Source organism: Schistocerca cancellata, chromosome 9 (genome assembly GCF_023864275.1).
Source record: "Schistocerca cancellata isolate TAMUIC-IGC-003103 chromosome 9, iqSchCanc2.1, whole genome shotgun sequence".
NCBI lineage: Eukaryota > Metazoa > Arthropoda > Insecta > Orthoptera > Acrididae > Schistocerca > Schistocerca cancellata.
Window position 1 is genome coordinate 297,927,138 of NC_064634.1, and position 12,376 is coordinate 297,939,513.

Genomic DNA, 12,376 nt, shown 5'->3' on the forward strand with positions numbered 1-12,376 from the left:
TTTGGCCAGCTTCGCCGTTTTCGAGATACTCGTTCACAGGCTCTGCGAATAATAATCTGCGGTTTGTCAAAGTCGCTTATCAGAATGGATTTCCGCATTTGCGCCCAATATCTTCGCTAGGGTGATTCCCCGTCCATGTCTGTTTCGCTTGCACACTTTCGGTACCGCATCACGTGCTCGCAACGCCACCAGTTGGCGCCCAAAGTCGGGTTGGTCATAATGTTTTGGGTTATCAGTGTATAAGCCATGCAGACGCGAAATGAGAATCATTCTAACGACTACAGTGGTCGCAAATCGGGAAAGCCAATGAGACAATGCGACTTTGACGAAGGGCAGATTTTTATTTACAGGCGCCCCTGCACGAGCAATTGGATTGGGCGAAACTGACCGGCCATTCGTGTGCTACTCCCGTGAGTATCTATGGAAGATGGTTGCTCGACCTGCAGAACAGGGTAGGCTGCGATCTATGGCAGACTGGACGACGGGGTACAACGCTGGTCCAGGCACAAGCGCTTAGGAGCACACCGTTCAACTCACACTGTTGAAAATGGAGATCCGCAGCAGGCGATCCCCACGTATTCACATACTGGCACAATGACATAGTCAGATAAACTTGTTGTTGCTGGGATTCACAGTCATAAAAAATTGTTTCGAAGGATATCATCTTTACGCCAGTGACTGTTATAAGTTTTTATTACACTATTGCAATTTCGTCCTTAAGCCATTATCGAGTGCTGATATTATTGCTGTAAGCCAGGTCAACGTAGTATAAGCTGGCACTGACAACGATGTACAAATGTGTCAGCTTACATTACGATGACGTGGCTTAAAGTCATAATATCAGCACTTGATAATGGCCTAAGGCCGAAATTGCAGTAGTGTAATAAAAACTTATAACAGTCACTGGCGTAAAGATAATGTCCTTCATAGTCAGATAAGATTGCAGTGGCCACGGAATCATTGAGAGTGGACCGTGTACCAATGGAAACGCGTCGCCTTGTCGGAGGGACCACATCTGTTATCACACCATATCGGTGGCCTTGTTCGGATACGCCGTCACACAGGCCAAATGCTGGTAGAAAGAAAGGCACCGTGCTACGGACACAGCTTTATTCTGTGAGGGACAGTAATCCAAGATTCCATGCGATCTGTGGTAGTAATCGAAAACACCCTGACAGCTGTGGACAACCTCTCTACCACCTACATTTCTTTACGCTTGATGTCTTTCTCAACTGTGGAGGTATCTTCTAGCAGAATAAATGTCTGCGTCACAAGGCCAGATTCGAGCTATAATGATGTTGATATGTTGTGCACCAAATTCGCCTGACATGAGCCCGGTTGAAGTAGTAACTATTATTTGTTCGCATATCTTTTTGGGGAATAAATAAATAAAGAAGTATGGGACCATTATGTGGTTGGATTAAAAAAAGAGGTAGACGAGATCCGACGAAGAATAGTACTATAAGGTTTATAGCTTAAAACAACCGCAAGTACGATTTTAAAAAGTTTATTTAAATCAAACCATTAGCAATTTCGAATTTATTACAACTCCATCTTCAGATGGCTCTAACAGATTTTTCTTGTTCTGCTGCTGGGGCCTTGTTTGTAGTTTGATGGTTTTGTGCACTAAGATAAACAGAAAGAATTTCGTTCAAAATTCGGTATTCTTACGAGAGATGTTTTGTTTCCTTTTTGACCTTAACAGAAACATACCTGAAATGTTTTTAAAATTAATAAAAAATTAAATGTGGTGAAAAGTTACTTAGGGTATATTTCTGTGCGACGATTTCGTCGTGTAATTGTGTGATACATTTTAAAGTTTCCAGATGTCTACTTTCGACAAGAATAACGGTACATTCCCGTACGGGATTGTTTTTTAAGTGTGAGAGCGTTAAGGCATGTACACACTAGACCAACGATCGACAGCCAACCGCTTCACTGGACGAGATTTGCTAGGTGTGTACCGGTGGCAAATCGCAGTCAACGAAGAGGTTGGCCTTGGTTGCGGTTCGGCGGTTTGGTCTGCAGACGGTAACATCAAAGTGTTGGCTGTTGTTTGGCGTCGGGACACCTCTCGTAATGTGGACGCCGCGTCGAATGTTCGGTTGGTTCCGTAGCTATTTGCTGTCTCTCTAAAAACGTTTTATTGACCGGTTCCAATCTTTAATTTAACAAAAAGATTATTAGAAAATTTGGAATTTACACTTTATAGTACATTAGAGCGAAACCAGTCAATAAAACACACTGAGTGGGACTTGTGGCTGTCCTGAAAACTTAACTTCATCAGTCTCTGTTCTCCTTGCAGGCAATGCCTGCTCTCGCTAAGTGGTGTTATTATTACGTTTAAAAATACTGGAGTATGGAGTGAAATAGGGATGCAGCATTAAATCTGATAGTTTTATCGTGAACGTGCATTTTTATCGTTATACTGAAAATAAACTGAATAATCTAGGTGCTTGGAGGGAAATAGCTCAGTTATTAGGAAGTGATATGCATGATGCGAAAAATAAAATATTTATTGACGTGTTTTCCTTGGGGACGACAAAGAGAAACGGGGAAAACTGGGAGTGACTACTCACTTTCTGCTGCTGGTACATTTCTTCTAAAAGAGGTGTTATCTTTGGAAATTTTAGGGCTTACACAGTTCAATAACAAATCTAAATTTGTAGCTTTCATTTGGAAAAAAGATACGGAACACTGAAAGACGTCCCTGGGGTAAGGCTCTTGTCAGTCTATTTTGCCACTGAAAAGCACTGAGTATCCCCTCTGAAGTGCAAGTCCTCCAGTATGGTCCACGTGTATGTAAAGGAATTGTGCGCACGAAAACGGAAGGAAAGGATTGGCCTTAATACCTCTACTGTAGCTGTGTGCCCTGATTAAACATGAATAATTACTATGTAATGATGGCGACTATCAGTTACTGTAATGAAACACAGGTTACAATTATGTGCATTTATTGTGATGACTTCAATGATTGCTCAGAGCAAACAAGGATCAAATATTCATCACGGGAGAATGAGTGCATGTACACTCATGAGCATATGATCATTGTGGATCTTCAGAGAGAAAAGATTGGAAAAGTTCTCAAATAACAGACTGAACAAAAAATCGTGTTAACTGACTGCTGCCGTATTTTAGGCACTATAAGACGCACCTTGAATTTTAAGCAATTAAAAAAAACATATTTACCATTTTTGTTACTAGACTGCAAAGCCAGATTAAAAAGTATCTCATTTATAAAACCGAATTGACCTTTAAAATCGCTGAAAATCGTCATCTGAACTTTCTTCTTCTTCTTCGTCGTCGTCGTCATCGTTGTCCTCTTCATATATAAGATGGTCTTCACAGCTATCGAGAGCGTTACTCACGCCACAATCCTCCTTGAAAGATTTAACAATAATGTCTTCTCTCACTCTAGACCACGACTGTTTTATCAACTGACGCACTTTTTTAGTTGTCAGTCGTTTTAAAGCTCAGTTCGGCGTGAATACGTGTTGGGTTCCATCCATCATCCATTTGTTCCGTTCCTCTCTTTAAATGGTTTACTTATCGAGAGTCCTTCCGGAATAACAGCAAGCTCTGTACTCCTCTGTCCCAATTTCTATTTCAAACAATGTTTCAAATGACTACTAAACTAGTCTAGTACAAGAAGAGAACTCTTCTTCAATAACGCACCTTTCCTTTTGCCGACACTCTGTTAATTCATAATTTCATACCAGCCTCCTCCATCCAACCCCTGCCATGTACGTGAACGACAACACCTGGCGGTATACAGAAGGTTATCGCGTATTTTTGCACTTGAAAATAATCATTGTATTAAGTTTAGTACCGTCAGCACAACGTGAAAGGACAATAGTGCGCATTTTTTCACGTTCACTTGTTTTTATAATTACATTTTTAGCACTTTTCATAGCAGCAGTTCTGTTAATCGGCACAACAAATGTCACAGGAGTTTCGCCCGTCTTCGCTATTTGGTTTAGTTTCACATTAGTTTTCTTTTGGTGTTGAATAATAAAGCGATGGAAAGATAACATTTTCTCTTCATACTCTTGTGGCATTTTCTGAGATATTTTGGTTTCGGTTCGCATGCTAAGTTAGCTACTAACAAAGACATTGTACTTTTACCGTTAACACAGATCACTTTCAGATCAAGTTCATTGGCACTGTAGACTGCATTGACGGATCGTTAGGCTAGACAGTGCTGTGGGTTTTTGATTGCGGCAGAGGGGGAGGGGGGCGAAGGTAGACAATGTTGGTAGGCTTGAGAATCTCCGCATCTCATATTCGTCGCATCGGTGCACTGCTGCTGCCAGTTGAATCCAATGTTGCCGGACAGAGAGACAGGTTTCCCACAGCATCGGATATATGGCCATTTTTAAGACTGCCAGGAATTTTAAATCAAACACTGGAATTTTTATATTAGTTTCGAGTATAAGACGCACCTTAATTTTGGAGGCAAATTTTCGAAGAAAAAAGTGTGTCTTATAGTCCGTAAAATACGGTAATCGTGGAACTGAAGTGCTGGTGATGACTACATCGGAGGTTAGTGAGTGAAGAGAAACAGAGCCCCAAAGAGTAAAATCAAGGCGGAAGGGTCGCCACGCAATGACTAACTGATCAATCTGAACCACAGCGCCTATCGTCCCGTACGAATTTCGTACGACGTTGCTGCGACACGTACGAGGTCTGTTCTAAAAATTGCAGAACATTCGTAATTTGGCGCCAATGGTGTGTTGGAGCGAAATGCGGTTGGCATCCCTGCACACACCTGTGTTTAATGTGTACCTGCCAGAAGTTTCATTGTTGTATGTCAGTTATTGTTGAGTGCTGTATTGAGTAGAACGTTGTGTTGCACAGTTTACAAATTCGGCAGGGTTAGAGGAGCAACGCATCTACATTAAATTTTGGGTAAAACTCAAGAAAACTTTTAAAGAGACACACCAAATGACGAAGGAAGCCTACGGTAATGAGTGCTTAAATCATACTGAGTGTTAGGAATGGTTCACACGGTTTAAAAATGACCGGTTGGGAGTTAAACATGATCTCCGTTCAGGACGCCCTTCGATGTCCATCGACGAAGCTAATGTCAGGAACTTCAACGAAATTATGCAGCCAATCGAAGACTGTCTGTCCGAGAGACTGCAGACGAATGCAACGTTTCAGTTGCATCATGTCATGAAATCCTGACGCAGCATCTTGGAATGCATCGTGTTGCCACGAAGTTCGTCCCACGGCTCATGAGTCCAGAAATCCTCTACAATCATCACCCACTCTCATGGATAATACCGCTGTTTTTTTATGTACATTGGAATTTATTGATTAATTAGACCTATTTTGTTGATAAATTAAATGTGCTGAGAAAAAAGGAGTATGAAACATGAGGCTGGCTACAGGTTGGCGCGTTTCAATAGCCCATATTGCAACTTACACCCGCACATCCACCGTCGTCGCGACTGCACAGATATCGCTTTGCCGTTCCCCCCCTCACCGGCAGCGGAGCTGACATCAAAAGTTTGTGTATATGTTGTCCGCCGCTCGTGGTCTTGCGGTAGCGCTCTCGCTTCCACCGCACCGGGTCCCGGGTTCGATTCCCGGCGGGGTCAGGGATTTTCTGTGCCTCGTGATAACTGGGTGTTTGTGTTCTTCATAATCATTGACTCGCAAGTCGCCGAAGTGGCATCAACTAAACAGGACTTGCAATACGGCGGCCGAACTTCCCCTCATGGGGCCTCCTGGTCAACAATGCCATACGATTATACAATTATTTTTTTGTGTATGTATTGTCCCGGCTAGCTACGAACCATTCCCTGCCGTGTGGGTTGGGCATAAAACATCTCTAAATCACGATGTGAATCTAAGTGTGTGAAATAGCAGTTGAAAATTGATTTCGTTTTCTATTTCCAGAGATATTTCATACACTTTCAACATCGACGGATCCAAAGATAGTGATTTTATTTATTACTCGGGAATAACATAGCAATTGGATTCCAGTCTATTTTTTCTAATTTTTGTTTCCCAAATAACTTGATTTAATTACCTTCGTAGTCAATATGCCTTCGTTAAATCCCATAATCTGTTTGTAACAGGTTAATCAGCTTTTCTCAATAACCTTTGAATATTCACAGATGTAATTGTCTATGTACAAGCTGATTTTTGGGATTTGGAAAACACGGAGAAAGTCTGTTTATATTCTGTTTTATTGACGCAATTAACTTTTTAAATTAATGAGAGATGGTATTGGGGAATGAATGAAGGAGTTGATCCTAGTGTGTATCGTTTCGGTATAATAACACAGTCCGTACGACATTCCTCCGCGTTCCTATCACCAAAGATGTGATTTCTCATGAAACTGTCCTTTACCATTAATATCTGATAAATCATAAATATGTCTCTGGTTTTACAATCTCTAAGCTTCTTAATTCTCACGATACGATATTAATTATAAGTTCGAGTTATTTCAATGTCTGTTCAGCACAAATTTAGTCTTTTCACGGGCACTGTATCTCACGTCTCGTTTATTAGCAGAATCGCCTTGACAACGATCGGCAAAGTTATTAGTATGATAAGGCCCAACTATTTTCTGTCCCAAAATCTCAAAATAATGTGTTACCCACCACTCCAATGTCTTATCTAGTTATCAGAATGATATTTAATTAGGCTTATAATCCCTAACTTCCGACTACCACGGAAGACTGCGAACATGCACCATTGAAAACAAAGACTCAAGAGAGGTAACAATGCTGCGCATTGGTTTATATATTATATTTCAAACAGAACGCAGCTATGTTATGTCTTCCTTGGATTCCCTTTGTACCACTTTGCGTTACTCTATTTCAAATATCTACTCTTTGTAAAATTTTAACTAAGTACAGGGTTATTACAAATGATTGAAGCGATTTCACAGCTCTACAATAACTTTATTATTTGAGATATTTTCACAATGCTTTGCACACACATACAAAAACTTTAAAAGTTTTTTTAGGCATTCAAAAATGTTCGATATGTGCCCCTTTAGTGATTCGGCAGACATCAAGCCGATAATCAAGTTCCTCCCACACTCGGCGCAGCATGTCCCCATCAATGACTTCGAAAACATCGATGATGCGAGCTCACAGTTCTGGCACGTTTCTTGGTAGAGGAGGTTTAAACACTGAATCTTTCACATAACCCCACAGAAAGAAATCGCATGGGTTTAAGTCGGGAGAGCGTGGAGACCATGACATGAATTGCTGATCATGATCTCCACCACGACCGATCCATTGGTTTTCCAATCTCCTGTTTAAGAAATGCCGAACATCATGATGGAAGTGCGGTGGAGCACCATCCTGTTGAAAGATGAAGTCGGCGCTGTCGGTCTCCAGTTGTGGCATCAGCCAATTTTCCAGCATGTCCAGATACACGTGTCCTGTAACGTTTTTTTCGCAGAAGAAAAAGGGGCGGTAAACTTTAAACTGTGAGATTGCACAAAACACGTTAACTTTTGGTGAATTGCGAATTTGCTGCACGAATGCGTGAGGATTCTCTACCGCCCAGATTCGCACATTGTGTCTGTTCACTTCACCATTAAGAAAAAATGTTGCTTCATCACTGAAAACAAGTTTCGCACTGAACGCATACTCTTCCATGAGCTGTTGCAACCGCGCCGAAAATTCAAAGCGTTTGACTTTGTCATCGGGTGTCAGGGCTTGTAGCAATTGTAAACTGTAAGGCTTCTGCTTTAGCCTTTTCCGTAAGATTTTCCAAACCGTCGGCTGTGGTACGTTTAGCTCCCTGCTTGCTTTATTCGTCGACTTCCGCGGGCTATGCGTGAAACTTGCCCGCACGCGTTCAACCGTTTCTTCGCTCACTGCAGGCCGACCCGTTGATTTCCCCTTACAGAGGCATCCAGAAGCTTTAAACTGCGCATACCATCGCCGAATGGAGTTAGCAGTTGGTGCATCTTTGTTGAACTTCATCCTGAAGTGTCGTTGCACTGTTATGACTGACTGATGTGAGTGCATTACAAGCACGACATACGCTTTCTCGGCTCCTGTCGCCATTTTGTCTCACTGCGCTCTCCAGCGCTCTGGCGGCAGAAACCTGAAGTGCGGCTTCAGCCGAACAAAACTTTATGAGTTTTTCTACGTATCTGTAGTGTGTCTTGACCAAATGTCAATGAATGGAGCTACAGTGAATTTATGAAATTGCTTCAATCATTTGTAATAGTCCTGTATTACTTCGAAATACAACTATCGTTTTTTGGCTATTGGGTCATTTCGTATTACAGAATTTAATCTAATATTCGTTTCTGAACAGCCACTGTCTAAAGAAAACAGCCACTCTCTAAAGAGCTCAGTTTTAAGGCCAGTCGCACCACACTGCTCGCTACATTTTAAAACAGAGGTCGTCCAGAGCGTCTTTTCTTCTTCTTTTTCTGACGCTCAGCTTCTTGCACATGCGAAGACTGCTAAATCCTCTTCTTCCCTCATAATACGGCCAGTAAGTAAAACGCAGTTGAATGACAATAACAGAACGGAGCAATGTCGGCATGTTCTCAGAGCCACCTTTTATTGCACACGGCCGAATCCCTTGGCCACAAACCCTTCGTTTCGTGTGAAAGAAAAACCGCACGCCAATACACGGGCGACCAACGTTCGGCTGAATCCAGTCTCTGTCGTTCGTTGGCCTAGTGTGGACGTGTCTTTACAGGGATGTTCCAAGTTCTCCAATGGAGGATGCCACAAGAAACGCCCGGGAACGTTTACTGTAGAAATTCCGGAAGTATACATTCCAAGATGAGTCGGGCGAATGTTAATTCCTCTCGCATACGGTTCCTGGAATGTCCACAACGAGAGAATCAAAGAAATAAAAGATCCTACGGAGACTTAAGCCGTTGGCTCACGGACCGTGCTGTCGAACGTCAACGTTGATCGTGCTTAAAGTTCAACGTGCTGCTGAACGCTCAAGAACGATGCGACTTGTGCATACGGTACGTGGGCCCCAACGTGGTATACGCGATCACAACGCACTCCAGCGGCAGTTGCGGAATGTTTCTACTCGTAAATCACACTGTTTACTAAACGGACGCGCGTAAAATTCCCACGTTAACTCTATTAAAACGCACATTTCCTCCATCGTACACGAAACGGAAAGTATCATGTCCAATCAATAAGGTCACAGGCTTATTAAAGTTCCATTACAAACAGTGCGATACAAATTTGCAATACTTCTCCACATAAGAAATAGCATACTTTCATAATCACTGCTCCTACCCAGTAGCATAATCTTTGCAACATGTGAATTACGAAGCGTAAAAGAAAAAGGAGCAGAATATCTTTATATACAAGCAGCGCAAGCTGTCCTATAGATTGAGCCAATCGAACAAAGTCACCCCTCATAAAAAGGTGAACTTATATTTACATATCAAATTTTATAGTATATACTTATATTAAACTAATAATAAAGTATCAGAACCTAATAAAACCCAAATGTTAGGAAAAAAATGTGGAAATGTCGAGTCGCGAACCGCGGCCCAGACATGCTACTTCATACAGATTTTTTTTCGTTGTTGATCGTTGTGTTTGTTGATCCTACCACTCAGTTTTTTTTATTACAGAGGCCAACCAGATTTTTTTTTCGATATGGTTTGTTGCGCTTAGTCTGAGCAGACGTCACAAGACACCCGTTCAAGTTGATAGTTGATTCCTTGACTCAGTTATTTTAGTACAGAGAGCGAGCAGCCGTGCCGGCTTCCTGACCGAACACGCTGAGCTATCGTGCCGGCTTACGGATCAGTGACGCTACTCATTGCACTAAACCAACAACACGCTATGGACACTCAATGATAACGTGTTGGCACTTGCTGAAAACCTTATTCGTAGATACGTTAGTAATTAAAATTTAATTATAACAAATTATACCTAGAACAGTGCGTATTTGGTGGATCTTCAGTGTGTCGCTGTTTTCAAATAGCATACTTTCATAATACGCAAGTTGCACTAATTCATTTGCCACGAATGTGATGTTTCTCATTTTTTTATTGGAACGAATCACACAGTTGACAACGGGTTTTCTAGTGATTCTCAAGTTGCTGGGCCCAGAAATTTCCGTCCAATGTCACTGTTGCCAGCATTCTCAAAAATGTTAGAAAAAGTAATGTACAATCGGCTTTATAACCATCTTTTCTCAAATAACATACTGTCAAAGTCACAGTTTGGATTTCTAAAGGGTTCTGATATTGAGAAGGCTATCTGCATTTACAGTGAAAATGTGCTTAATTCGTCATGAAAAAAATTGCAGGCAACTGGTATATTTTGTGATCTGTCAAAGGCATTTGACTGTATAAATCACAATATCCTTTTAAATAAATTAGAATATTATAGCGCAACAGGAAATGCTGCAAAATGGTTCAAATCTTATATCTCTGGCAGGAAACAAAGGGTGTTATTAGGAAAGAGACATGTATCAAGCCATCAGGCATCATCCAACTGGGCACTAAATACATGAGTGGTCCTACAAGGTTCCATCTTAGGGCCCTTACTTTTTCTTGTGTATGTCAATGACCTTTCATCAGGAACATTATCAGATGCCAAGTTTGTTTTGTTTGCCGATGATACAAACATTGCAATAAATAGCAAATCAAGTGTAGTCTTAGAAAGATCAGCTAATAAAATATTTGTGGACATTAATCACTGATTCCTAGGCAATTCTTTGTCACTAAACTTTGATAAAAACACGCTACATGCAGTTCAGAACTTGTAAGGGGTGTCCCACGAGTATATGCCTAAAATATGATGGCAAGCAGATAGAAGAAGTGGACAGTGTTAAATTCTTGGGATTACAGCATGATAATAAATTGAACTGGGAAGAGCACATCACAGAAGTGCTGAAGCGTATTCACAAATCTCTATTTGCTATGCAAATTGTGTCAAACATAGGGGATATAAAAATAAAAAAGCTGGCATACTATGCTTACTTTCATTCCATAATGTCATATGGGATTATTTTTTGGGGTGATTCATAAAGCCAAGCCAAAGTTTTCCGGGCACAAAAACGTGCAGTAAGAGCTATACGTGGTGTGAACTCAAGAACATCCTGCAGAAGCCTTTTTAGGGAACTAGGGATACTAAGTACTGCTTGCCAATATATTTATTTCTTAATGAAATTTGTCACTAAAAATATACCACTTTTCCAAACCAAGAGCTCAATTCATGGAATCAATACTAGAAATAAGAACAATCTTCACAAGGATTTAAAGGCACTTAGTCTTGTACAAAAAGGTGTGCATTATTCAGGAACACACATTTTCAATAACTTGCCAGCAGCCAGAAGAAGCTTAACAACCAATGAAATTCAGTTTAAGAGAAGCCTAAAGGATTTATTGATGGCCAACTCCTTCTACTCCATTGATGAATTCCTTAGTAAAACCAACTGATTTATATATATATATATATATTGTGCTTATATATATATATATATATATATATATATATATATATATATATATATATAAGCACAATATAACTTCTGCACAATTTCAGTGTAGTAATGTGTTCATGAATGCTGAAGATTAGATGGGTAGATCACATAACTAATGAGGAGGTATTGAATAGAATTGGGTAGAAGCGGAGTTTGTGGCACAACTTGACAAGAAGTAGGGACCGGTTGGTAGGGCATGTTCTGAGGCATCAAGGGATCACAAATTTAGCATTGGAGGGCAGCGTGGAGGTTAAAAATCGTAGAGGGAGACCAAGAGATGAATACACCAAGCAGATTAAGAAGGATGTAGGTTGCAGTAGGTACTGGGAGATGAAGAAGCTTGCACAGGATAGAGTAGCATGGAGAGCTGCATCAAATCAGTCTCAGGACTGAAGACAACAACAACAACAACAATGTGTTCATAGTAAATAAGTATTATAGTAGTTGTATTACACGTTTATTACCTTATATACACTCCTGGAAATGGAAAAAAGAACACATTGACACCGGTGTGTCAGACCAACCATACTTGCTCCGGACACTGCGAGAGGGCTGTACAAGCAATGATCACACGCACGGCACAGCGGACACACCAGGAACCGCGGTGTTGGCCGTCGAATGGCGCTAGCTGCGCAGCATTTGTGCACCGCCGCCGTCAGTGTCAGCCAGTTTGCCGTGGCATACGGAGCTCCATCGCAGTCTTTAACACTGGTAGCATGCCGCGACAGCGTGGACGTGAACCGTATGTGCAGTTGACGGACTTTGAGCGAGGGCGTATAGTGGGCATGCGGGAGGCCGGGTGGACGTACCGCCGAATTGCTCAACACGTGGGGCGTGAGGTCTCCACAGTACATCAATGTTGTCGCCAGTGGTCGGCGGAAGGTGCACGTGCCCGTCGACCTGGGACCGGACCGCAGCG